This window comes from Thalassophryne amazonica, chromosome 1, assembly GCF_902500255.1.
Source record: "Thalassophryne amazonica chromosome 1, fThaAma1.1, whole genome shotgun sequence".
In the NCBI taxonomy this organism is placed as follows: domain Eukaryota; kingdom Metazoa; phylum Chordata; class Actinopteri; order Batrachoidiformes; family Batrachoididae; genus Thalassophryne; species Thalassophryne amazonica.
This window is the reverse complement of record NC_047103.1, coordinates 23,484,361-23,510,948: the sequence shown is the minus strand read 5'-3', so window position 1 is coordinate 23,510,948 and position 26,588 is coordinate 23,484,361. Positions and strand designations below refer to the sequence as shown.

General features: G+C 40.5%; 1 protein-coding gene across 3 annotated transcripts in view; it reads right to left on the bottom strand.

Annotated features, from left to right (window-relative positions):
- The window catches only part of fam49bb (family with sequence similarity 49 member Bb), a 96,791-nt gene extending 70,945 nt beyond the window's left edge, over positions 1–25,846 (bottom strand). For all 3 annotated transcript variants that reach the window (XR_004559710.1, XR_004559711.1, XM_034167284.1), the window contains exon 1: positions 25,727–25,846. The gene's annotated coding sequence lies outside the window, so the exon portion shown is untranslated. The remainder of the gene's footprint in view (positions 1–25,726) is intronic.
- Between the last annotated feature and the right edge of the window lie 742 nt (positions 25,847–26,588).

Here is a 26,588-nt window from a genome sequence, read left to right as displayed (position 1 = left end):
ACCATAACCCCACCGCCACCATGGGCCACTCGATCCACAACATTGACATCAGAAAACCGCTCACCCACACGACCCCACACACGCTGTCTGCCATCTGCCCTGAACAGTGTGAACCGGGATTCATCCGTGAAGAGAACACCTCTCCAACGTGCCAAACGCCAGCGAATGTGAGCATTTGCCCACTCAAGTCGGTTACGACGACGAACTGGAGTCAGGTCGAGACCCCGATGAGGACGACGAGCATGCAGATGAGCTTCCCTGAGACGGTTTCTGACAGTTTGTGCAGAAATTCTTTGGTTATGCAAACCAATTGTTTCAGCAGCTCTCCGAGTGGCTGGTCTCAGATGATCTTGGAGGTGAACATGTTGGATGTGGAGGTCCTTGGCTGGTGTGGTTACACGTGGTCTGCGGTTGTGAGGCTGGTTGGATGTACTGCCAAATTCTCTGAAACGCCAGAAATCCTGTCAGCATCTGGTGTGATCACCGTTTGCCTCACGCAGTGCAACTCTTCTTCACATTGAGTTGATCAGGTTGTTGATTGCGTCCTGTGTAATGTTGGTCCAGTCTTCATTAATTGTGCAAAGTTGCTGGATATTGGCAGGAACTGGAACACTGTCGTACACACCAATCCAGAGCATCCCAAACATACTCAAATTCAAATTTATTAATTTAGATAGCACCAATTCACGATGAAATCGTCTCAAGGCGCTTCACACAACATAATAAAAACAGAAAAAACTGAATAAAAAAATTTTAAAAACAATAAAAAGACAACCATAAAAGAATACAAGAATAAAAACACATCGTAACACTAATGATAAAACAAGGAAAACAAATGAGTCTAGACATGATTTAAGAGTCTCCACAGTATCTGACTGCCGTATGTGTGCCGGGAGATCGTTCTACAGAGCTGAGGCACGGTAGGAGAAAGCTCTGTGACCCACAGACTTTTTATTCACCCTGGGAACATATAGAAGTCCTGCACCCTGAGAATGCAGGGCCCGAGCTGGTACATAGGGGCTCACCAGGTCAGCCAGATAGGGAGGTGCAAGTCCATGAACAATCTTATACACTAATAACAGTACCTTAAAATCCGATCTTGCAGCGACTGGAAGCCAGTGTAGGGATGCCAAAACGGGCGTAATGTGGTCGAATTTCCTGCTTTGTGTCAAAAATCTGGCAGCAGCATTTTGAACCAGTTGAAGACCCCTAATCCTGTACTGCAGTAAACCAGAAACTAGAGCATTACAATAGTCCAATCTAGAAGAGACAAAGGCATGAATCAAAGTCTCAGCATCAGCCATAGACAGGATGGGACGAATCTTCGTTATATTTCGCAAATGGAAGAAAGCAGTCCTCGTAATGTCTCTAATATGGAGGTCAAAAGACAACATAGGATCAAAAATTACCCCAAGATTCCTCACTTTATCCGTATGATGTATAACACATGAACCTAAGCTAAGTGCTAGCTGATCAAATTGATGCCGATACCTCGTTGGACCAAGAACCATCACTTCAGTCTTATCAGAATTGAAAAGTAGGAAGTTACTAGACATCCAACTTTTCACTAATGCAAGGCAATCTTCCAAAGATTTTATCTGAATGAGATTACCAGCAGCTATCGGCATGTACAATTGGGTGTCATCAGCATAGCAATGAAAGGCGATCACAAAACACCGCAGTATATTCCCAAGGGGTGCTACATAAAGCGAAAAAAGCAGAGGGCCTAAAACGGATCCCTGTGGAACCCCAAACTTCATATCCCTAAGATCAGAAGAAGTGCCATTGCACAACACACGGTAAGAATAACTAGACAGGTATGACGTCAACCATGCAAGGGCAGTTCCTGTAATCCCAAATTGATTCTCCAGTCTGTCGAGTAAAATATGATGATCCACAGTATCAAACGCAGCACTAAGATCCAACAGCACTAAGACTGTAGTGGTATCTGAGTCCATTGCTCGCAAAGGTCATTCACAACTTTTAGTTAAGTGCTGCCTCTGTGGAGTGATATTTTCTAAAAGCAGACTGCAATGGCTGAGAAAGATTATTCTCAGTGAGGTAGTCCACGAGCTGTCGTGAGACCACTTTTTCCAGGATTTTAGAACAAAATGATTGATATGATATCGGTCTATAATTTTTCAATACAATAGGGTCGAGATTACATTTCTTCAGCAATGGTTTAATCACTGCAGACTTGAAACATTTAGGAACAGATCCAGAAGTTAATGAGAGATTTATCATTTCCAGCACAGTCGGCCCAAAAATGGGCCGCAGACCCTTAAACAGTTTTGTTGGTATGGGATCAAATAAGCAGGTTGTGCTTTTTGTAGATATCACGAGCTTCGTCAGCGCGCCTAGCGAGATACCATCAACATCTGTAAATCTGGGTAAAACCTCAGTGGGACCATCCACCTCCATAGCAGTATGCGGTGGTTGGACCAAGGCTTGCTGAGATATGCTCAACCTAATATCCTCAATTTTCTTCTCGAAATAGTCCAAGAAGTCCTGTGCTGAAAAGGGAGAGTGAATAAGAGGTGGCCATCCATGAATGAGAAAAGCTACAGTTTCAAACAAAAACTTTGTGTTATGTTTGTTTTTATTGATCAAATCAGAATAATAGGCTCACTTTGTAGCCAGGAGTGCATGCTTAGAATCTAAGACAGCATCACGCCATGCAAGGTGGAACACCTCTAATTTGGAACACCATTTCCGTTCAATACCTCAAAGCCTTCTGTCTAAGGTCACGCAAGTAATGCTGCATTTACACATAACGACAACAAGTCACAAATGCCACGAAGTACACATTCTTGGCCGCTGATCACGAATGTGGTGATTCGGGGCAGAGGCATCAGGTGTCCTCAGGAACTGCTGCAGCCTGTTACCACACGTTACAATTAATGGCACATGTTGCCGGAGAATTATCAGGAACCATTACGCACGGTCAAGAATAGTGTTCCGCGTTGTTGCGCGCTATTGCGCGTAACAGCGCATCGTTACATTCTGTCACGTTGTGAACGAGGTGAGTTGTCTCCACACACACATACCCATATTCATATCGCTCCAGTTTTTCAGAAGAACTTTGTGACTGCATGCGTAGTTGGGCTCTGTGCCATGGAGTGGCGCAGAGAGGAGGATAGAGCCAGATGTGTGGCTTCAAGCAGCAGGTGGAACACCTGCAGGAGCACACTGAAGAGCACTGAAATTAGACTTTTAGCCGGCTTGGTGTCAGCAATCAAACTGAATGTGATGCAGCGGGGTTTAATTGTGCGCGCGCTTCTTCCTCTGCCGGACTGGAGGAGGTGCAGAGATGTCTGGCTGCACGTGAGTCTCCTCTCGCTCCTCTGGTTGCTCAGACTCGTTCTCCCGCTCATCGGTTACAACAGCAGTTGGAACACCTGCAGGAGCGTCCTGAGGAGCTTCAGCAGGAACTGTGGAACGACATTTGGAGCCGAGTTTAATTGTGTGCACGTGACAGAAGACTGATTCGCCGTGGCGCACAGTGAAATGTGACGCCGCGTTACAAGTCATGTCAAAACTTGACAGTTTCCGTGTCACTTCGTTATAACGCGTGACAGTTTGGGCTCCAAGAACCATCACAGGAACCACTACAAATGTTGTCACGTTCTATTAAGGATCACTACTCATCAAGACGGATCAATACGCTCAGTTGCGACCTCCACGACGTGAGACAAAATGACGGTGGTGTGTGACATTCGTGGAAGATTTTTTGACAGCCAAAAACATGCTCCACGAATATCAAGAATATCACACACTATTAAGAAACCTATTCAGATGCGTTAAGTCACATTAAGAATGTCAGGAATGTGTCATGAATGACAGAAAAATGACATTCGTAACGCGTCTTGGTTATGTGCAATGATGGGCACACTTCCAATAATCCGATTACAGATAATTATCGAAGATAATGTTTTCATTATCGGATTATCTTTTTAGATAACTTTAAAAACCATTATCGGATCAATTATCTTCCAATTAATTTTTGTCCGATAACTTTTAAACCGATAAACAAAATAAACAAATCTGAACAGCGAGAAGCATTTTTAAAATTTAATTTCAGTTCAGCACCCACCTGTTAAAAGTTTTGTAACAGATGCACAGTTACAACCTCTGCAAACAGAAAAGAGATGCTTGTATGAAAAGCATCTCAATCCTCTGCAGACAAAGGAGAAACAGCAAAAAAAAAAAACACATTTCCTTTAACACCATACTGATATGCTGGCAATATCACTTAAGTCATCCAGAGGCATAGATTTTTAACTTATGGTTCAAATTTTAACCAAACTAATTTTGGACAAGTTATTTAAAATTACTGTCATGTCTGAAGTTTTAGAAAGTGAAAATATCAGATATATGTTTTAGTTTTAAAGTAATGTGCTAATTTTTAAGGTTTTGTGAGCACATGCTCTGCCCCGCAGTGCATTATGGGTACGATGATGTAATCTCAGTACATCATGATAGGACAAATGCATTTCAGACACTCTGTTCAGGCTCCACGGACAACAGCATTAAACTCTAGTGCCTAAAACTCTCTTGAATATATTCTCTCCGTTTATACACTCAACAAAAATATAAACGCAACACTTTTGGTTTTGCTCCCATTTTGTATGACATGAACTGAAAGATCTAAAACTTTTTCCACATACACAATATCACCATTTCCCTCAAATATTGTTCATAAACCAGGCTAAATCTGTGATAGTGAGCAGTTCTCCTTTGCTGAGATAATCCATCCCACCTCACAGGTGTGCCATACCAAGATGCTGATTAGACACCATGATTAGTGCACAGGTGTGCCTTAGACTGCCCACAATAAAAGGCCACTCTGAAAGGTGCAGTTTTATCACACAGCACAATGCCACAGATGTCGCAAGATTTGAGGGAGCGTGCAATTGGCATGCTGACAGCAGGAATGTCAACCAGAGCTGTTGCTCGTGTACTGAATGTTCATTTCTCTACCATAAGCCGTCTCCAAAGGCGTTTCAGAGAATTTGGCAGTACATCCAACCAGCCTCACAACCGCAGACCACGTGTAACCACACCAGCCCAGGACCTCCACATCCAGCATGTTCACCTCCAAGATCGTCTGAGACCACCCACTCGGACAGCTGCTGAAACAATCGGTTTGCATAACCAAAGAATTTCTGCACAAACTGTCAGAAACCGTCTCAGGGAAGCTCATCTGCATGCTCGTCGTCCTCATCGGGGTCTCGACCTGACTCCAGTTCGTCGTCGCAACTTCGCACAGCCATTGAAGAGGAGTGGACCAACATTCCACAGGCCACAATTGACAACCTGATCAACTCTATGTGAAGGAGATGTGTTGCATTGCATGAGGCAAATGGTGGTCACACCAGATACTGACTGGTATCCCCCGCCCCCAATAAAACAAAACTGCACCTTTCAGAGCGGCCTTTTATTGTGGACAGTCTAAGGCACACCTGTGCACTAATCATGGTGTCTCAATCAGCATATGGCACACCTGTGAGGTGGGATGGATTATCTCAGCAAAGGAGAAGTGCTCACTATCACAGATTTAGACTGGTTTGTGAACAATATTTGAGGGAAATAGTGATATTGTGTATGTGGAAAAAGTTTTAGATCTTTGAGTTCATCTCATACAAAATGGGAGCAAAACCAAAAGTGTTGCGTTTATATTTTTGTTGAGTATAGATGTTGGTTTTATATTTGCGTTTGTTGTAAGTTTGTTTTCTGTTGTTTATAAATTCATCTTCGTCCGTCACTCTGACAAGGACCGCTACTTGTCATCCATCAGGTTGAGTCGGATGTTTCCGCAAGTGGCTGTACAGGCCCATTCTGGCACGGAATTGTTGGCCGCAGTGTGGATATGGGGTCAGAGTGGTGTTCTGTAGGGGTTGACTGCACGTTTCTTCCTTTACCAGCCTTTTCTGCTGGGCAGCAGCTTTGCGTGCATCCTCTGCTATAATTTTGCGTCTGTGGTCGATTGCTAGCAGATTGTTCGCAAGTGTCAGTCTTTATGTTAAACGCCTTCAAAGATGCCTTTAGAGAGTCCATATACCGCTTTTTCTGGCCACCACATGATTGTGTGCCATTCTCAAGTTCACCATAGAACAGTTTCTTGGGCAACTGATGGTCTGGCATCCGAACTAAATGTCAAATCAAATCAATTTTATTTATATAGCGCCAAATCACAACAAACAGTTGCCCCAAGGCGCTTTATATTGTAAGGCAAAGCCATACAATAATTACGGAAAAACCCCAACGGTCAAAACGACCCCCTGTGAGCAAGCACTTGGCGACAGTGGGAAGGAAAAACTCCTTTTTAACAGGAAGAAACCTCCAGCAGAACCACGCTCAGGGAGGGGCAGTCTTCTGCTGGGACTGGTTGGGGCTGAGGGAGAGAACCAGGAAAAAGACATGCTGTGGAGGGGAGCAGAGATCAATCACTAATGATTGAATGCAAAGTGGTGCATACAGAGCAAAAAGAGAAAGAAACACTCAGTGCATCATGGGAACCCCCCAGCAGTCTAAGTCTATAGCAGCATAACTAAGGGATGGTTCAGGGTCACCCAATCCAGCCCTAACTATAAGCTTTAGCAAAAAGGAAAGTTTTAAGCCTAATCTTAAAAGTAGAGAGGGTGTCTGTCTCCCTGATCCGAATTGGGAGCTGGTTCCAGAAGAGAGGAGCCTGAAAGCTGAAGGCTCTGCCTCCCATTCTACTCTTACAAACCCTAGGAACTACAAGTAAGCCTGCAGTCTGAGAGCGAAGCGCTCTATTGGGGTGATATGGTACTATGGAGGTCCCTAAGATAAGATGGGACCTGATTATTCAAAACCTTATAAGTAAGAAGAAGAATTTTAAATTCTATTCTAGAATTAACAGGAAGCCAATGAAGAGAGGCCAATATGGGTGAGATATGCTCTCTCCTTCCAGTCCCCGTTAGTACTCTAGCTGCAGCATTTTGAAATAACTGAAGGCTTTTCAGGGAACTTTTAGGACAACCTGATAATAATGAATTACAATAGTCCAGCCTAGAGGAAATAAATGCATGAATTAGTTTTTCAGCATCACTCTGAGACAAGACCTTTCTAATTTTAGAGATATTGCGCAAATGCAAAAAAGCAGTCCTACATATTTGTTTAATATGCGCATTGAATGACATATCCTGATCAAAAATGACTCCAAGATTTCTCACAGTATTACTAGAGGTCAGGGTAATGCCATCCAGAGTAAGGATCTGGTTAGACACCATGTTTCTAAGATTTGTGGGGCCAAGTACAATAACTTCAGTTTTATCTGAGTTTAAAAGCAGGAAATTAGAGGTCATCCATGTCTTTATGTCTGTAAGACAATCCTGCAGTTTAGCTAATTGATGTGTGTCCTCTGGCGTCATGGATAGATAAAGCTGGGTATCATCTGCGTAACAATGAAAATTTAAGCAATGCTGTCTAATAATACTGCCTAAGGGAAGCATGTATAAAGTGAATAAAATTGGTCCTAGCACAGAACCTTGTGGAACTCCATAATTAACCTTAGTCTGTGAAGAAGATTCCCCATTTATATAAACAAATTGTAATCTAGTAGATAAATATGATTCAAACCACCGCAGCGCAGTGCCTTTAATACCTATGGCATGCTCTAATCTCTGTAATGAAATTTTATGGTCAGCAGTATCAAAAGCAGCACTGAGGTCTAACAGAACAAGCACAGAGATGAGTCCACTGTCTGAAGCCATAAGAAGATCATTTGTAACCTTCACTAATGCTGTTTCTGTACTATGATGAATTCTAAACCCTGACTGAAACTCTTCAAATAGACCATTCCTCTGCAGATGATCAGTTAGCTGTTTAAGATCGAAGCATTAATTAATGGTAGGGCTTCCTTGAGCAGCCTGGTAGGAATGGGGTCTAATAGACATGTTGATGGTTTGGAGGAAGTAACTAATGAAAATAACTCAGACAGAACAATCAGAGAGAAAGCGTCTAACCAAATACCGGCATCACTGAAAGTAGCCAAAGAGAACGATATGTCTTTGGGACGTTACTGTGAGTTTCTCTGTGAATTTTCAGAAGTTTTGTCTGACTTAGTGCTTAGCTCAGATAAGATAATTATAGTGGGCGATTTTAACATCCACACAGATGCTGAGAATGACAGCCTCAACAATGCATTTAATCTATTATTAGACTCAATCGGCTTTGCTCAAAATGTAAATGAGTCCACCCACCACTTTAATCATATCTTAGATCTTGTTCTGACTTATGGTATGGAAATTGAAGACTTAACAGTATTCCCTGAAAACTCCCTTCTGTCTGATCATTTCTTAACATTTACATTTACTCTGATGGACTACCCAGCAGTGGGGAATAAGTTTCATTACACTAGAAGTCTTTCAGAAAGCGCTGTAACTAGGTTTAAGGATATGATTCCTTCTTTATATTCTCTAATGCCATATACCAACACAGTGCAGAGTAGCTACCTAAACTCTGTAAGTGAGATAGAGTATCTTGTCAATAGTTTTACATCCTCATTGAAGACAACTTTGGATGCTGTAGCTCCTCTGAAAAAGAGAGCTTTAAATCAGAAGTGCCTGACTCCGTGGTATAACTCACAAACTCGCAGCTTAAAGCAGATAACCCGTAAGTTGGAGAGGAAATGGCGTCTCACTAATTTAGAAGATCTTCACTTAGCCTGGAAAAAGAGTCTGTTGCTCTATAAAAAAGCCCTCCGTAAAGCTAGGACATCTTACTATTCATCACTAATTGAAGAAAATAAGAACAACCCCAGGTTTCTTTTCAGCACTGTAGCCAGGCTGACAAAGAGTCAGAGCTCTATTGAGCCGAGTATTCCTTTAACTAGTAATGACTTCATGACTTTCTTTGCTAATAAAATGTTATCTATTAGAGAAAAAATTACTTATAACCATCCCAAAGACATATCGTTATCTTTGACTGCTTTCAGTAATGCTGGTATTTGGTTAGACTCTTTCTCTCCGATTGTTCTGTCTGAGTTATTTTCATTATTTACTTCCTCCAAACCATCAACATGTCTATTAGACCCCATTCCTACCAGACTGCTCAAGGAAGCCCTATCATTAATTAATGCTTCGATCTTAAATATGATCAATCTATCTTTATTAGTTGGCTATGTACCACAGGCTTTTAAGGTGGCAGTAATTAAACCATTACTTAAAAAGCCATCACTTGACCCAGCTATCTTAGCTAATTATAGGCCAATCTCCAACCTTCCTTTTCTCTCAAAAATTCTTGAAAGGGTAGTTGTAAAACAGCTAACTGATCATCTGCAGAGGAATGGTCTATTTGAAGAGTTTCAGTCAGGTTTTACAATTCATCATAGTACATAAACAGCATCAGACAGTGGACTCATCTCTGTGTTTGTTCTGTTAGACCTCAGTGCTGCTTTTGATACTGCTGACCATAAAATTTTATTACAGAGATTAGAGCATGCCATAGGTATTAAAGGCACTGCCGTGGTTTGAATCATATTTATCTAATAGATTACAATTTGTTCATGTAAATGGGGAATCTTCTTCACAGACTAAGGTTAATTATGGAGTTCCACAAGGTTCTGTGCTAGGACCAATTTTATTCACTTTATACATGCTTCCCTTAGGCAGTATTATTGGACGGCATTGCTTAAATTTTCATTGTTACGCAGATGATACCTAGCTTTATCTATCCATGAAGCCAGAGGACACACACCAATTAGCTAAACTGCAGGATTGTCTTACAGACATAAGGACATGGATGACCTCTAATTTCCTGCTTTTAAACTCAGATAAAACTGAAGTTATTGTACTTGGCCCCACAAATCTTAGAAACATGGTGTCTAACCAGATCCTTACTCTGGATGGCATTACCCTGACCTCTAGTAATACTGTGAGAAATCTTGGAGTCATTTTTGATCAGGATATGTCATTCAAAGCGCATATTAAACAAATATGTAAGACTGCTTTTTTGCATTTACGCAATATCTCAAATTAGAAAGGTCTTGTCTCAGAGTGATGCTGAAAAACTAATTCATGCATTTATTTCCTCTAGGCTGGACTATTGTAATTCATTATTATCAGGTTGTCCTAAAAGGTACCTGAAAAGCCTTCAGTTAATTCAAAATGCTGCAGCTAGAGTACTGACGGGGACTAGAAGGAGAGAGCATATCTCACCCATATTGGCCTCTCTTCATTGGCTTCCTGTTAATTCTAGAATAGAATTTAAAATTCTTCTTCTTACTTATAAGGTTTTGAATAATCAGGTCCCATCTTATCTTAGGGACCTCCATAGTACCATATCACCCCAATAGAGCGCTTCGCTCTCAGACTGCAGGTTTACTTGTAGTTCCTAGGGTTTGTAAGAGTAGAATGGGAGGCAGAGCCTTCAGCTTTCAGGCTCCTCTCCTGTGGAACCAGCTCCCAATTCAGATCAGGGAGACAGACACCCTCTCTACTTTTAAGATTAGGCTTAAAACTTTCCTTTTTGCTAAAGCTTATAGTTAGGGCTGGATCGGGTGACCCTGAACCATCCCTTAGTTATGCTGCTATAGACTTAGACTGCTGGGGGGTTCCCATGATGCACTGAGTGTTTCTTTCTCTTTTTGCTCTGTATGCACCACTCTGCATTTAATCATTAGTGATTGATCTCTGCTCCCCTCCACAGCATGTCTTTTTCCTGGTTCTCTCCCTCAGCCCCAACCAGTCTCAGCAGAAGACTGCCCCTCCCTGAGCCTGGTTCTGCTGGAGGTTTCTTCCTGTTAAAAGGGAATTTTTCCTTCCCACTGTCGCCAAGTGCTTGCTCACAGGGGGTCGTTTTGACCATTGGGGTTTTTACGTAATTATTGTATGGCCTTGCCTTACAATATAAAGCGCCTTGGGGCAATTGTTTGTTGTGATTTGGCGCTATATAAATAAAATTGATTGAATTGATTGATAAGCCAATGTCACAGGACGGAAGAGAGAAAGTTGAGAGAAATGTTGGATTGCACCAGCAGTCAAAACCACACAATGGAAAAGCAGCACTCACAGGCATCAAAACCAACACTCCCTGTCAGAGGGCCCAAACTCAATGCTGCTGTTCTCTGCTCACGTGATGGAATAACAGTCAGCATGTCTTCATCAACAAATAACTGGAATGGCCCTCAGAGTGCATTCCTCCGCCAACACTTAAACTGCTGAGAGTTGAGTTGCTTCAACAGGTACCCATTCTTTTCAGTTTTGTTTTTTTTTTTGTTTTTTTAAATGGAGACTATGGAAAAATAAACCCATATCCACCCACTATTCAAATCTGCTTCAAAATTCACCTTTATACATCTCTGTAAATATTAGTGAAAATTTTGCTCCTTTTATAATAACAGCCTTCGTGAACAAAATATTGTTGGCAATCACCGCACAGCGAAGGCTCCAACAGCATGAACTTTTCTTTTCTTTACTCAGCAACTACAGTCATTTCCACAAGCATCAGCTTCTGAACAAGAGCAGACTTGTAATGTACGAGTGTGCATGAGCAGTAGTCTGCAAGTCATTTCTCTTCAGAGACTGGTATCATGTGTCTAATACTATAACTGAGCTGGAAGACAATCATTTTGAGCTATGCTAGACTGAGAAGCATTTTTACACTGAATTCAAACATTTCAATACATTAATCAATAACAAATTACTTGCATTCTGCTTTTCATAACCGTTTATACAGTTCATGATATGAAAATCTTCCAAGCTTAAAAAAAAAAAAAAAAAAAAAAGCAACGTGTAGTGATGCCTGAAACACGTGCCTGCTGCCTGGAGTGTCACAATACTACATGACGGCAGTTAAATCACCATGCTACAACAATGACTCAACCAGACGAAGATTACAACCAAACAAGAAAATCCACTAACAAGTGAAAAGACAATCAAGACTGAGAACATCTATGGCAACCCTACAACAGGAGCTAAACGGGTCCTGCTGGTGTCTGAGGAGGGAAGTTCTTGCTTCACCTTTGGACGTTTGAAGGCATCACTGAAGGCTACACAATGAAATCAAAACAAATTTATATACCACCAAATCACAACAAAGCTGCCTCAAGGTGTTTCACATGGGTCCAACCTTACCAATGCCCCTGAGCAAGCACACAGGTGACAATGGTAAGGAAAAACTCTCTGGCGTGGAGAAATGGATACCCCATGTCAAATTGATTTCACAACTAGGGCTGCTCGATTATGGGGAAGAGAGAAAAAAAAAAAAAAAAAAAAAAAATCAGTATCAGGTAGATACTGAAATCACGATTATTCAAACGATTTTTTTTTACTTACACAATGCATTTATTCAGCATTTCTCTCTCTCTAAAAAATAATAAAAAAAATTGTTATAGACAATGTGCGCAAAACCTCCAACTTGAAAATGTACTGTACCTTACCTGTATAAAACATAAAATGAATAAAACAAATATTAAAAATATCATATTATATTATTTTTCTGTTTTCCTCTCCCTTCCCTGTTGTCATTGACCAGTTGGTCAGTGTCTTTGGGCATCTCCCTGACTTGCTACTACAACCCCTGGCAAGAATTATGGAATCACCGGCCTCGGAGGATGTTCATTCAGTTGTTTCATTTTGTAGAAAAAAAAAGCAGATTACAGACATGACACAAAACTAAAGTCATTTCAAATGGCAACTTTCTGGCTTTAAGAAACACTATAAGAAATCAAGAAAAAAGATTGTGGCAGTCAGTAATGGTTACTTTTTTTAGACCAAGCAGAGGAAAAAAATTATGGAATCACCCTGTAAATTTTCATCCCCCAAACTAACACCTGCATCAAATCAGATCTGCTCGTTGACATTGACCCTATGCCATGACATTGACCCTATGTGTCTTTTTGCAAGGAATGTTTTCGCAGTTTTTGCTCTATGGCAAGATGCATTATCATCTTGAAAAATGATTTCATCATCCCCAAACATTCTTTCAATTGTCCAAAATATCAATGTAAACTTGTGCATTTATTGATGATGTAATGACAGCCATCTCCCCAGTGCCTTTACCTGACATGCAGCCCCATATCATCAATGACTGTGGAAATTTACATGTTCTCTTCAGGCAGTCATCATTATAAATCTCATTGGAACGGCACCAAACAGAAGTTCCAGCATCATCACCTTGCCCAATGCAGATTCGAGATTCATCACTGAATATGACTTTCATCCAGTCATCCACAGTCCACGATTGCTTTTCCTTAGCCCACGATTACTTTTCCTTAGCCCATTGTAACCTTGTTTTTTTCTGTTTAGGTGTTAATGATGGCTTTCGTTTAGCTTTTCTGTATGTAAATCCCATTTCCTTTAGGCGGTTTCTTACAGTTCGGTCACAGACGTTGACTCCAGTTTCCTCCCATTCGTTCCTCATTTGTTCTGTTGTGCATTTTTCGATTTTTGAGACATATTGCTTTAAGTTTTCTGTCTTGACGCTTTGATGTCTTCCTTGGTCTACCAGGATGTTTGCCTTTAACAACCTTCCCATGTTGTTTGTATTTGGTCCAGAGTTTAGACACAGCTGACTGTGAATAACCAACATCTTTTGCAACATTGCATGATGATTTACTCTTAAGAGTTTGATAATCCTCTCCTTTGTTTCAATTGACATCTCTCGTGTTGGAGCCATGATTCATGTCAGTCCATTTGGTGCAACAGCTCTCCAAGGTGTGTTCACTCCTTTTTAGATGCGGACTAACGAGCAGATCTGATATGATGCAGGTGTTAGTTTTGGGGATGAAAATTTACAGGTCGATTCCATAATTATTTCCTCAGAATTGAGTGATTCCATATTTTTTTCCTCTGCTTGGTCTAAAAAAGTAACCGTTACTGACTGCCACAATCTTTTTTTTTTTCCTGATTTCTTATAGTGTTTCTTAAAGCCAGAAAGTTGCCATTTGAAATGACTTTAGTTTTGTGTCATGTCTGTGATCTGCTTTTTTTCTACAAAATTAAACAACTGAATGAACATCCTCCGAGGCTGGTGATTCCATAATTTTTGCCAGGGGTTGTAGGACATAGTGCGGCTGCATTGTTTTTGTTTCAATTTATGTTCATTAGTTTGTGTTTTTGTCATCATTCCCTTGACCATGTCTCCTTATCTCCTTTTGGAGAAATTTATCTGTTCATTTATTGTTAAAATATAAAATGAAACAGCTTTTTTTTAAAATAATAACATAGTTGCTGTTGAAAGAGCCTTTTATTTAGAAGCAGGTGATGTTATGCTGAATTCTCGGGACCAGATGAAGGTCTCTTCTGCAGCTTTGAACTCTGGTGGTGTTGCTGAAGACACTTTTGTCCTATTTTGAAGAGCAGAGATGTTTTCTTTCAACTGGACGTGGTGTTCAGCTCATCAATGGAGGTTTGGTTATCTGCACAGCAAATGTTCCTGATTAGGACAAATAAAAATATTTCTTTAAATATAAAGAAATACTAAACAGTTTATATATAAAAAAGGAAAAAAAAAAAGAAAAAAAAAAAAAAGGGGAAAACGATGGAAAAAAAAAACGCCTGAAAAAATAAGTTATTTAAAGTTAAGCTTTTGTGGTGTCTGAAAAAAGGTGTAGCTTTATTTGGTAAAAATAAAAAAGACTGAACCATTTACAAATTAAAGCGTTCACTCAGATCAACTGTGCTAAAAGGCTAAGCTAATGTTAACCGATCATTAAACCTTCACAGCAGTTCAGTAAACATCACATTTTTTTTTTTTTTACATTATTCTCACCTCGATAAAGCTGCAGAACTAAACTCCGTTGGGCAAACTGGAACTTCGCATATATCCAAAAAGTGGGAGATTTCGGACTGAGTGGGTTTGCTCCATCACCTCGGCTGCCTGCCTCGCTCTGCCCAGGAATGATGCCTGAAGGCCGGCTTCTCCATGCGGATTGGCTCGTTGTCGTGGTTCAATCGATATCCCACCAAGTCGTCAGTCCTCCTTCAGTCGGTATCACTCCGAAAAGTAGCTGAAAAAAAAAAAAAAAAAAAAAAAGCTTCTCCCAGCAGGGTGATGGGAGAATCGTTCTACTGCTGTTTTTTAAAGCTTTTTTGTGGTTCAGGTGACGCAAATTCAAGAAGGCGATCACTGAACTTTTTTCAGGTTGTGGAAACAGCCAGAGTGTGACGTAGCAATCCCGCTTCCGAAGTGACGCGTCTGACGTCATGCGTCTTGGGACACGTTGACGGATTGGCCTGATGAAAGGCCCTTAAATCGTTTCACTCGATTATACGAGTTTGGAGATCGTTTGATACAAATATCGATATCGCGAACGAAATTCGGTTAATTGCACAGCCCTATTCACAACCTACATGTTTGTTTGATAAGACTGCTAACCTCAAGAGCAAAATCATTTCCATATTCATGGCTCCCCTAACCCGAACAGGCCAGACTCTAAAGCTAGAACTCCAAACAGACCCACTTACTTGGAATTTAATAAGAACCACTGGTGTGTCCGTGTGCACACACAAAATAAGGTTCATATGTAATTCAACACTGAAACAATTATTGTACTTGTGTGCACTATAATGGAGTTAAAATGATCAAGATGTGCTTGTAGTGTAGATGCTCATCTTTAATTCATGGAGTTTTAAAAAATAAATAAAAATTACATTTAGTATTTGTTTACAGTCTTTTGCACACGCACACACACACACACACACACACACCCCCTCCCTTTTCAGCTCGTTGTCACAGTTGCACTGTGCACCATTTCCTCACAGCCATAGAAGCTTATACGTTGTTTAGAGTTGTCATGGGTGTCTTGGTAGCTTCCCTCACGAGTCTCTTGTCTTGCATGATTTTTGAGAACTTCCTACACCACACAGATTTACATGACATCCAAGACACATTTAGGAACTTGGAAAGTTGTCACATTTGTTGTACATCATGTTGTTGGTGGATAGTTTCCACACTTTGCTGCGCTTTCTCATGACTCCAGCACACACAGATTTCATGGAGCAGTACACTGGCACTACATCAGACTCGCTTGTTGGTTGCTAGTTTCACAAGCTGATGTTTGTGAAACCAACATCCTTAAACAGGCTATTTCCTTGACACACAACACGCTGCAGATTTCATAGTGCTGCGGCACAGAGCAGAATTCAGCAAAACGAAACAATGTCGCCACAACTGAATTGTTTTTCTTTCAATCACCTCGTTACAGCGCTGCAGAAACATTTGGCAGATCGTACACTGAAAGAAAATTGTGAATAAGTACCATCCAAATATTAGGCCACAAACGTTTTTGTCGTTTCCCCAATTTTCTAACCTCAAACTTGGTAACTAAATACAACCCCAAATCAGAAAAAAAAAATAAAATAAAAATTGTGACTGTATTGGGGGGGGGACAAGAGAACCACAGCGATTCTTACATTTACTCACTCACTCATCTTCAACCGCTTATCCAGGACCGGGTTGTGGGGGCAACGGCTCCAGCAGGGGGACCTCAGATTTCCCTTTCTCGAGCCACATTGACCACCTCTGACTGGTGGATCCCGAGACGTTCCCAGGCCAATGTGGAGATATAATCTCTCCACCTGGTTCTGGGTCTTTCCCAGGGTCTCCTCCCAGATGGAAGTGCCTGGAACACCTCCCCAGGGAGGCACCCAGGGGGCATCCTTACCAGATGCCCAAACCACCTAAGATGGCTCCTCTCAGCGTGAAGGAGCAGCAGCTCTACTTCGAGCTCCTCACGGCTGACCAAGCTTTTCACCTTATCTCACACCAGCCGAAGCCCATTTCGGCCACTTGTACCCGCGATCTAGTTCTTTCGTTCATGACCCAATCCTCATGGCCATAGGTGAGAGTAGGAACGAAGACTGACCAGTAGATCAAGAGCTTCGCCTTTTGGCTCAGTTCCTTTTCATCACAACAGTACAGTAGAAGCATCTGGTCTGCTCTGTGTAAGCCTGATCCCATCAGATCTCAGAAGCTAAGCAGAGTAGGATCTGGTTAGTACTTGGATGGGAGACCTCTTTGGAACACCAGCAGCTGTGTGTGTTTCTCCAGGTAAAACTGGAGTTGCATCAGGAAGGGCATCCGGCATAAAACTTGTGCCAATTACCAATGTGGGTCTGGCTGTATCCGCTGTGGTGACCCCGAACAAAAACCAGGAGCAGCCAAATGAACAACAATAACAGTACAGTAGAACAAATGCAATACCGCCGCTGCTGCGTCGATTCTCCGGCCAATCTCACGCTCTATTGTCCCCTCACTCATGAACAAGACCCTGAGGTATCTGAACTCCTTCACTTGGGGCATTTACTTTGACTTGTATTTGATTGCAGACTAGGGTTGTCCTTATTTTGTAAAGTTTTAAAATTTAATACTCTGACCCCCTGAATAGGTTCCAATTGATGAAAAAGCATGCTGTGTAAAAATTTTTTTGTATAAATTAATTTTTTGAGGTAGCTTCAAAGCATTGAAATTTTGCTATTTTCTGCTATATAAATAAACTAAAGCTTACTGGTACCCCAACCCATCCCAAACATCATATAAAAAGTCCTGATGAATCCTCCTGGTGCTCACTTAGAAATTCAAACTGCCCTCCACAGGTAATTTCAAGCTTTAGTTAGTATAATGGTATATAACATGAAAATAGCAAAATTTCAATGCCTTTGAGCTACCTCTAAAAATTAATTTATACAGACAAAATTTTATACAGCATGCTTTCTCACCAATTAGAACCTACTCAGGGAGTCAGAGTATTAAATTTCAAAACATTGCAGGCTGATGCTAACCTTTTCCAGAAGCAGCATTGAGGTCTCTGGTCTCAGGAGCTTCTGGGATGGATCATCACACAGTGGAAACATGAATTATGGTCAGACAATGACAGATGTATATTAACTAGGGCTGTCACGATTAGTCGACTAGTCACGATTACATCAACTAATTTAATAATCAATGTCATCATTTATTTTTTACACTTTGTTTTTCCCTTTCAAAACTGCTGCTATATCTTCTGCTGCCTTTCTGTCCTTGACCCACATGCGCAGTAGTGGTAGTCCGGGTTAGCTATGATGTCACCGGAAATGTTATGCCCAAACAATATCATGGATCGCTGGCAACGAAGCTCAAACATTTGGGAACATTTTAACCAAATTAAAGAGAAAAACATGCAATACAAAATCTGCAAGGCAGAATTTGCCTTCCACGGAAGTACAACGGCAATGCAGAAGCGCCTGAGAATGAAGCACGTTGTGGCTGATTCTGACGAAGAGGGACAGTCATCTCGATAAGCTTAGTGGCTAGTTAGCCATTAACATTTTTAAGTGTCTATAGTGAGCTACAGAACCGATTCTGTTCATTACCTTTATGGAACTGGGGGAGGTCTGGGAAGCTTTGCTTGAGCTGCTGCCCCCGCAACCCAACTCCAGATAAAGCGGAAGAAAATGGATGGATGGATAGTGAGCTACTTACATTGAAAGCTGTAAACGTTAACATTAACAATGATTTCATTAGCCTTAGCACACATACGTCATGTGTTTGCTGTAATATTATAACAGCAATGTCATTGGATAATGATAATGTTTTATAACGCTATGTTACAGAGCAAAAAAAAAAAGAAAAAAAAAAATTCCTTTTCAATGGATGATTCTGGTACCAAGCCAACAACATGCACATGTCTGCAAGCAAATAACAGTTGCATGATGGTGTGATAAGCCACAATTTCCAAATGATCTGATTAGTCGAGCAATCGCAAAAACAATTGATGACTTGCTGATCATCAAAATAATAGTTTGTGGCGGCCCAAATATTAATAAATGATACGAGAGCACCGTGCTTGTAGAGTGCAAACCACCGCCATTCGATGTGGAGGAGCAGCCTGGCACTCTAGATCAGAGCCAGATCAAACTTACCTTTCCACAGAGATTGCTCATCTGCACCTTACCTTACTAACACATGAGTGACAGAAGCATTTTTTATTGATATAATACAAAATATAGATCAAATGGTCTTTTCATCAATTTTAAATTCAAATATCCTCTCGCCTAAATCCACAATACGGATCAGACTTAGTCTGTTCATTGAGAGTGCCAGTTTGGATCTCACTTTTGATTGAGAAATAATGTAAGATATACATTAAATTGGGTTTTCAGTGTGAAATGTAAATGGACACAAAATCTGTAATCTGGATCAAACTTTGTCAGTTGATAAGGATACCATCCTACATAATGCTCTCAAATATAAAAGAAATTTGATTCTTTTTGACAGTTATGAATTTTTGAAAATTCATTAAATGTTAAAGATAGGGATTTTTCCTTCATTAAAAAAATCTCCTTTAACAGTGGAATATCCGGATAAAACGCTGAAACCGACTTCTTCTGAAACTTCTCTGTTCTCTCACGACGTCCTGGATCAATAGAGCCTGAAATGTGGAGGTTTTAAGCTTGAAACAGGCTGATGACGCCGCCTGAGAGCGCAGCGCGACGTCTCGCACCGTGAAAAGTCCTTAAAGCGACAGTATCACCTCAAAATCTCTCATCAGCCGTTAAAAGTTTCACTGAAAACCAGCTTAACTTTTCGAACCATGTCCACTTCGATGTGTCTCACAGGTTTAGAAAAAATTTTGATCAAACAAAGCGCCAGTCTCTCAGCAACTTCTCAGACAAAGGAATTCCGACAAGGGGCTGGACGACTCCTCCCACAAGGAGTGCTCACAGGCGAATGACGTCACCGACAGGCATGGAAAAACTCACGCATGCGCACGAGAGTTCAAGCATGTCTGACGTAAAAACATATGAATGAAATCCATATAGTTTTTGAAAAAAATAAAAAGGACCTATACTTTACGGACAGCCCTCGTATGTATATGTATATGTATATATATATATATATATATATATATATATATATATATATATATATATATATATATATATATATATATATATATACACACACACATACATACATACATACATATGAGGTCTATTAGATAATAAACCGACCCTTTTATTTATTTATTTTTTTTAACTATATGGATTTGAATGACGTGCGAATACACCAATCATGCTTGAACCCTCGTGCGCATGCGTGAGTTTTTTCACGCGTGTTGGTGACGTCATTTCCCTGTGGGCAGGCCTTGAGTGAGATGTGGTCCCGCCCTCTCGGCTGAATTCCTTTGTTTCACACACTGCTCGAGACGGCGCGCGTTGCTTTATCAAAATTTTTTCTGGACCTGTGAGGAATATCCGAGTGGACACTATTCGAGAAATTAAGCTGGTTTTCGGTGAAAAGTTTAACAGCTAATGAGAGATTATGGGGTGTTTCTGTCGGTGTAAGGACTTCCCACACAGCGGGACGTCGTGTAGCGCTTCCAGGCGCCGTCGTCGGCCTGTTTCGACCTGAAAACATTCTAATTTAAGGCTTAATTCACCCAGGACGTAGTGAGAGAACAGAGAAGATACAGAAGAGGCCGGCATGAGGACTTTATGCGGACATTCCACTGTTTAAGGACATTTTGTAATGAAAGACGTGCGCGCAAATTCGCCGAGTCGTTTCCGTGACGACTCGGCAAATCTGTGTGTGCCGTGACAGGAAAAACACCTCCGTGTTGAAAACCATTTGTAAAATTCAGGCGGCTTTTGATGGCTTTCAACAAGTGAGTAACTGAGAAATTGTTTAACAGCTTGGGCATGTTCCAACTTGCCCGCTAAGGTTTCCAACGGAGGTGTTTTTCCTGTCGCGACCCCCCGCGGTCGGGTCCGGCCCGACATGTGACTCTGCCCACACATTCTTTCATTACAAAATGTCCATTAACAATGGAATGTCCGAATAAACTCCTCATGCCGACTTCTTCTGAAAGTTCTCTGACGACTTCCTGGGTCAACAGAGCCTGAAATGTGGAAGTTTTCAACTTGAAACGGCGAGACGCTGCCGCCTCGAAGCGCAGATCACTGTCAGGCGCCGTGGGCCGTCCTTACGGCGACACTACCAGACCAAAATCTCTCATCAGCCGTTAAAATTTTTACCGAAAACCAGCTGAATTTATCGAATGGTGTCCACTCAGTTGTGCCTTACAGTTTTGAAAAAAATTTGATCAAACAAAGCAGCAGTCTGAGCCATTCCTAAACAATGAAAAAAAGAAAAAAAAAAAAAAAAAAAAAAAAAAAAAAAAAAAAATCGACGAGAGGGTGGGCCACTCCTCACTCAAAGACTGCCCACAGGCGAATGACGTAACCGACAGGCGTGAAAAAACTCTCGCATGCCCACGAGGGTTCAAGCATGTCTGATGTAATCACACGTGATTCAAATCCATATGGTTTTTGAAAAAAAATAATAAGGTCAGATACTTTTCTAATAGACCTTGTACAATACATTTTTTGTTTTTTTAATTTGCATTTTCCGTATCATCACAACTTATTTCTGATTTGGGGTTGTACGATGTTATGCGAAAGAGGAATGTTTTAGCATTGTTGGGTTTTGCATCTCGACACAGGACCTCAATTCAACAACAGTTTAACACTTTCATAGCTGATAAAAATTATACCATCATCTTTACAATTAGCAGATGCATCTCCAGATTCTAGTCAAAATACACTGAACCCAATTCAGTCATCTCAAGCAAAACAGAAATACAGCAGCATTTAAGCAAAACTATTACTGCTACTCTTGCAAACACGTCTCCGTAGCATCAGTGCATCAAAGCAGGTTGAATGTGCAAACGCAGTGAGAGCAAGAGCTGCAGGACGAATTGAACATGCACCACTGCACAACCAACTTACATTTGTCTCACATTTCAAACAGCTTCCTGGACATTTCACTTCCACTTTCAGAACCTATATAGAGAGCAGGCAGAATGGAAACAACATTTTCCAAGCTATGGCAGACAAAAGATGGAAAAAAAAACCCCAACAAAAATTAACATCAAGTGAGAAATGACAATGACTCCATCAGTACTTGCATCAAATTTGGAAGCGGTTAGTGGTCTTACTTAAAAACTAACACATTTACAGCAAAGTTGATGAAAGAGTCAGTCTGGTTTGAAGTGTAAGCCAACAAATTTCGATGTGGATACACATGAAATAACAGAACAAGGAGAACTTTAATGTTTTAAGAATTGCCAGATGGGGTGTATTTGGGCCTCAAGAACATTAGACTCAAAAGTGTACCATGTAGTTAGTACTAGACTTCGATTTGTAACAGGATCAAAATGTTACGTGTCAGAGTTTTATGATGTAGAGTTGTCAGGAAGGACATCTCATGCAAAACTTGTGCCAATTCATGCAGATCCACCTCGGATTTGCTGTGGCGACCCCGAGTGCAAACAAGGGAGCAGCCGAAGGGACTTACTTGTTGTAAGACCAAAATAAATCACTGAGAAAACTCTGATGATGATCTAGAAATTTGTTTCCACTTAATTTAACATTCTTGTCAATAGCATATTAGGTAGATCAGTGGGATAAGGAGTTGGGCTACCAATACGTAGACCTGGGTTCATTTCCTGGACACACTACCCATCTGTGTCTTTGACTTTAGTATTGTTCCAGCCCATCCAGCTGTACTAGACTTGGTTGGAGAAGCAACCTGCAAATGGAGAAGTATCCTGTTCAGGGAGAGTTAGACTTTCATCCACTTCATACTGTGGAATCTGGGGATAAATACTGACACCAGTGGGCAACACGGCCTGCACAGATAGACAATAACGCCCCCTCCAAAAATAAATAAATAAAATCAATCTGCTGCAGCCAAGTGAAGTGTGGGCATAACCTTGACCATCTCCAGAAGCCGCAGTCCTCAACACTAAGACACCCTTGTGCTGGATCATACACAGAAGTGTCAAAATGTCCTTCCTCTAAAGAGACTTGGTACCAAAGCCATTCATTATCTTCTGTCACTGGTTGGCATCCAAGTCTCACAACCATACAGCAAGACAGGAAGTACCAAGACTCAAAAGAACTGGACCTTTATTCTCCTGCTAAGATATCAGCATCACCAAACAATGGACATTTTGAAACTGAAGATGTGAATATGAAATACATGACCCCAGGCACAACAGAGAGACAGAGCTAATAGATTGTGGCTGACATAAGTTTTAGTCAATTGCCACCGATACGGTACTGTATGCAAATTGCTATAGGGCACACACTGGTATTTAAACTACTCAGTGTCATGGTTCATGCACAATCCTAACACCAAATTTTTACTTTGAACTCATCGGTTGCATCCTGCACAGCTTCAATGCCACAATGTCCCTCTTTATCTTGCAATAGTCACAATGATTTGTTACTGGATGGCACAAAAAGTGGAGGAATATGGCATCATATCAACAGCTTCTTCAGAAGTTTGTTTTGGGTTTTTTTTTGTCATACCTCACATCCTCATGGAGCTCCATAAGAATCAGCAGTCAGTCTGCAAAACCACTATAACAATACTGTTGGACCCCACCCATTTAATAACATCCACACTACTGGTGTAAGAGATCACGGATCCCTGATCTGTATGGACCGCATGCAGGTGAACGATGAATTATGTGCAATGTTTACATAAGTGTGAATTTTTTTCCGTAAATGGTGACACATTTTTAAAAAGTGATAACTGCATTCATTTTGATGTATTTGTGCCAAATTACAGTCATCAGAGGGCGGCACATGAACTTCTTGAAAGCAGCCTGTTAAAAGGATCTCTGTGTGGGGCTGTGGAGTGAAGGTTTTCCACACTGATTTCCTGATAAGCTACAATGACAATTCGCTGTGGACCCTTTTGACTGATAGACGAAAACTCTGATCAAATCCAATAAAAATCAGCCCAACAAAGGTGTTTTTTGAGGAGTCGGTTAAGCTTGACTCACTAAAAAAGTGTGTGCGTGCCGTCGCTTCATCTGCGAGGTGGAGCGAGCAGCCAGAGGATCAACACACAGTATTACAGGGATGGGAGGTGGGAAAGGACCCAACCCCACAAAAATCCCTTAAGGGTCTTCTTTTGTAATAGTGCACCAGATAGGCAAAATGATTGTGCATTTTGTGACTAAAGTATGAAATTTAGCACACATATTCTAAATTACCTAATGCTTATTTTCAGATGTGGAGGCATCCTGAAGCTGACCTACAGGGGTCAGTGAAGAATTACACAGGGGTCAAAATTTTAAAATGTTCAAATCATATTGAAAGGTATACCAAATTATGTGTCTGATCATTAACGATTTCAAAAAGGTATAGTTTAGACTATCCTTGACTAAATGTTGTGGAGTTACAGGGTAAAAACAGCAAAAACGATGACAAAGGTCAATTTCAGTTTGCACAGGGGTCAAAAGTTAAAGTTGTGCCAATAAACTGATGCAAATTATTGACCGAGCTACTAGGATTAATACATGGAATAGTTTTTCTGTGTTGAATGCTTGGTATCCAAAGTAGAGGTCAACAAGGTCAATAACTTGCATCACTTAGAATAAGTGTGCCAAATTTGGTGCTTTAGTCGGAAAATGAACAATTGTTATGGAAAGTTTAGCTAAGCTGTACCACTATATAGCAATTTTGGAGACATTTTTTGCACATAACAACAACAACAATGAAATTCTACTACTGTGAAAAAATATCTTATTTCATAATATACTATTATCATCATCTTACTATTTGTAATATTTTAAGAATAAAGTAAGTTTGCCTACAACCCAAGAGTTTCACACACACTATGTAGTCCTTACATAACATTATAACACATTGTTTATTAAGCAAAGTAACTCATAGAATAGTTAGACTAAGTTTGTAAAAGAATATAATTCAGATATTTTCACCAAAGCAAGCTCTGAGGTAATGTTAAATGTGCAAAATGGCAACAATTATAGTTGTCTGTAAACAAATGGTAAGTTGGGAGGTCTACTCATGTTCGGGTCCAAAAAACAAGTGTTTTATCTGAGAAAAATTGATACAAAAAAATGATCCTGTACAGACACACACAAACACAAATGTCCAATTACCATTTCACTTTATTTTTTATAAAAATTTTAATTTCCCAGTACAAATCAGTACCATAGTCTCTCACTAAACGTCAGCTGCTTCGAATTACCTGGTTTGAAAATGCTGCAGACTCTATGCTCAAAATTGAAATTTTTGGTTAGTCCCATAATAACGGTTTTGGAAACAAACTGAGAAAATAATTTGATTTACGGTATATGGCAACCAGAAACCAATATAACACAATGAGCACCCCACTAGATAAATCATTCATATTACAAGTTTCATTCATTCACACACACACACACACACACACACACAATATATATATATATACACACACACACACACACACACACACACACACACAATATATATATATATACACACACACACACACACACACACACACACACACACACACACACACACGTGTGTGTGTGTGTGTGTGTATTCAATGCCTCAGCATCAAATAAAGGAAAACAGTTAGTTAACAGCGCAGCAATGTAGTCTGTGGCGGAATGAAAAAAAAAAGAGCATGTAAAAAAGACCATTACCGCTACTTTTATAAATGTGAAAGTTAACAGTTAATCGAAAACGTACTGTGCAATCACAAAAGTATTATTTTTTTTTCACCATATCTCATTTTCACAGTTAACAAACTTGACTCGTGGTTTGATTTCGCCGATATACAATCACATCAGAAATAAACCAGACTGAAAGGCAGCCGGCGGCAAATACACGAGAGAGAGAGAGTGGTTGAGAAAATACGAAACGGACAACAAAAAAAAGAAGTTACATTGTTCGTTTATTTGTCTTACCTTGATACTCGTACAGAATCACGTCGGACACCACGCTACAAGCCAGAAGAAAAACGATTTGCTACCGCTATTTCCGGGTTGGTTATTGAGCGTCAAACAAGAAGGGGAGTTCGGTTTGTTCCACCTCTGAGCGCGGAGGAGGATTCACGCGCATCTTCCTTAATAAGTGATAACAGCCCCGCCCGGGCGAGAGCCGCCGGTGCCGTGTTCCCGATGTTTCGGTGGATTAACGCTGAGCTGACCTATTTTGTGTGCTACTACAGCATTAATTAGAATTTCGGACACAGTACACTTGAAATTGAAGTGCAAGGTTCCTTGATCAATTATAAAGCATTTTCAAGTTCCAGGAGGCGCTATTGTACGAGTTTAAGGTTAAGTTTAAGGAAAATGTGGAAATACATTTGTGTCAATTGTTCAAGCAGGGTCTCAAAGTAGCAGCCCGAGGGCCACATAAGGACAGGGGTTAACAGCCGCTACGTTCTTCATTATGTATGCCAGTTTATTCTAAATTTGTGTTATTACCACTGTTATAACAATAATAAGAACAATATGAATCACGGGTTTTTTATATACCACCTTCAGTTAAAAAAAAAATCTTCAAAGTGCTTTACAAAATAAAACATCAAGGCAGAACAGTTTAAAAAATAGACACCCATGAGAAAAAAATTTAAATTAAAACCAAATGCAAACATATCAAAGAGTCCAGTGAGATAAAAAGCATAAATAAATTGTACACAACACAAATACCTTTTAAGATCAACCTTTTAAAAAATTCAAATGAAGTGGGCCTATTGTTAGATGTTTTGGGTTCAGGTTTTCACTCAGGACAAAAGGGATTTTAATCATTTCAGTATTTAATTTG